Raw genomic sequence first — 3,136 nt, forward strand, 5'->3', positions numbered from 1 at the left:
TACTCAGGCATAAAAAAAGCAAAATAATACCATCTGCAGCAACATGGATGGACCTAGAGATTATCATACTAAGTGAAGTAAGTCAGACAAAGACAAATGTCATATGATATCACTCATATGTGTAATCTAATTTAAAAATATGATACATATGAACTTATTTACAAAACAGATGCAGACTCACAGATTTCGAAAACAAACTTATGGTTACCAAAGGGGAAATTGGCGGGGGGGGTGGGAGGAGGAGGGATAAATTAGGAGGTTGGGATTAACACATACACATTACTATATATAAAATAGATAACCAACAGGACCTACTGTATAGCACAGGGAACTCTACTCAATATTATGTAATACCCTATATGGGAAAAGAATCTGAAAAAGAATGAATATATGTATAACTGAATTGCTTTGCTGTACACCTGAAACTAACACAAAATTGTAAATCAACTAAACTGAAATAAAAAATTTAAAAATTACTTTCAAGAGAAAAGATGAATCAAAGATTGACAGAAAAAGTTTACAAATCATGTAGCTGATAAAAGACTTGTATTTAGAATACACAGAGAATTCTTATAATTCAAGACAAATGATCTAATTAAAAATGGTCAGAAAGCTTTATAGACATTTTGCCAAGATATACGAATAGCTAATAAGCAATTTCTTAAGACTACTGATAAAATTAAAACCATAATAAGCAACTACTCCATACTAGAATGACTATAGTAATAATTTTTTTAAAAAAACAATACTAAGTGTTGGTGAGGATGAGAAACTAAACTCTTCATACATTGATGGAATGTAAAATGGTACAGTCCCTTTGGAAAACAGTTTCTTTTCTGAAGGACAGTTTCTTCCAAAGTTAAATATAGACCGAAGGGGCAGGGATCAAGATGGAGTAAGAGGATGTAGAGCTCACCCTCCCCCATGAACACATCAAAAATACATCTACATGTGGAAAAATTTTCATGGAAAACTACCTGGAAACTGGAAGAAGAACTATACAAACAAGGCTTAAAGAAAGATTCCCAAGTAACCAGGTAGGACAGGAAAAAAAGCACTGGGTTGGGACTTGTGCTTCCAAAAGGGGTCTAAGAGGAAAAGAAAGACTGTGCAGGTAGACTCTTGCTCTGGGGAGTGAGTGGGCTGAGCCACAGACCGGGTGTCCCAGTCCTGGGGTCCTACACGGAGGAGACAAGCATCCTTGGCTGCTGAGAGAACCACTGGGACAGAGATAAAGGTTGGAGAAGCCTGGACTCCACTTGCTAGGAGTGCATGGATGCTGGCTTGCCAACAGACAGGGCGGAGAGAGGCCCGCCCTAGTGGGTGCTCCTTCACTTCATTCCCCAGTCCAAGCTGGGCAAACACCCTGGCCCTACCCACTCCATATATGGCTTGGCACAGGATCTAGGGCAGCCAGGTCCTGGGAAAAGACTTTACCTAGTGACACACAGGTGGGCTGGGCTGTAGTCCAGGTGGGGCCATTGTTGGCACTTACTCAAACAGCGTCAGGAAAGCAGTGCTGACCTCCACAGCAGTGCAGCCGCTTTAATTCTTGCAACCACATGCCCCAAGCCTCAGTCCCAGCCTAGTGAACGCTCTGGCCCTGCTCACTCCATGCCACAACCTTGCACTAGACCTGGGACAACCACAACAGGAAAAGACACAACCTTGGGCTGTGACTGAGCAGAGCCTAAGATGCCTACACAGGCAGCACATCAGACCTCTGTAAGCACGCAAGTCACTTAATTCATTGCTCCCCTCCTTTGGGCCAAAAACCCCAGTGTGGGGAGAAGGAAAAACACTTAAAAGGAACAGAGCCTGCTTGAGTCTGACCCTGAGGGCTTCTGCTCCAGCGACCTGGGAGCTGACCCCAAGCCCTGGCAGGGCTGTGGCAGATACTGAGCAGAGAAGAAATCCCACCTCACACCCTGCACAGGATTTAGCTCCTCCAATACTAGCCATACTCTCTATCAAAGTGATAGTGGCCAGCAGACCCTGAAGAAAGATGTGGCTGGTGTCCACATTAAATACAGCCCTCACACCAAAGACATTAGACACATACCATCTATACAGGGATATTCCCACATAAAAACACCCCTTCAAGATGGCAATAGAGAACTGTTTCATCTAAATTCATAGAAAAAGTAAAATGAAAAGGCAGAGGAAGTACTCCCAGTTGAAAAAGCAAGAGAAAACCCGTGACAAACAATGAAACAGAGGTAATCAATCTACCAGACACTGAGTTTAAAAATTAGTAATAAAAATGCTAACTGAATTAAGAGTATTGATATAAACACTGGTCATTTTAACAAGGAACTAGAAACTATAAACACCTAATCAAAAATAGATTATTCAATTTTTGAGATAAAAGCACTCTAGAAGCAATGAATAGCTGACTCAGTGACACAGAAGAATGAACAAGTAAGCTGGAAGACAGAATAAAGGAAAATCGCCCAATAATAACAGTTGACAAACAAATGAAAGTAACATATGAGATCTATGGGATAATATAAAATGTGCCAACATATGCATAACAGGAGTTCCAGAAGGTGAAGAGAGAGAGAAGGAGATAGAAAATGTATCTGAAGAAATTACAGCTGAAAATTTCCCAAACCTCAAGAAGGAAACAGATATCTGGTACTGGAAGCACAGAAGGTCTCAAACAAGATGAACCCAAACAGGCCCACACCAAGACATCATAATTAAAATGACAGAAGTTAAAGATAAGGAGAGAATTCTAAAGACAGCAAGAGAAAAACAAAGTTCATTAAAAGGGAACCCCCATAAGCCTAACAGCTGATTTCTCTGAAGAAATTTGCGGACCAGAGTCCTGAAAGGGAAAAACCTGCAACCTAGGATGTTCTATCTGGAAGACCATCATTTAGAATAGAGGGGGAGATAAAGAATTTCTCAGATAAGCAAAAACTAAAAAGAATTCAGCAATACTAAACATACCCTAAAAGAAATGTTGAAGGGTCTTCTCCAAATGGAAAAGCAAAAATCTATAGGAAAGGGAAAATCCCAATAAGAAAGGCCAGTATATAGTAAGGATTGAAGATCACTTAAATAAGTTAGTACATTGATTAAAAAACAAACAAAAAACTGTAAAAGCAACTATAACTGCAATAAACAGTAA

Source organism: Balaenoptera acutorostrata, chromosome 6 (assembly GCF_949987535.1).
Source record: "Balaenoptera acutorostrata chromosome 6, mBalAcu1.1, whole genome shotgun sequence".
Taxonomy (NCBI): Eukaryota; Metazoa; Chordata; class Mammalia; order Artiodactyla; family Balaenopteridae; genus Balaenoptera; species Balaenoptera acutorostrata.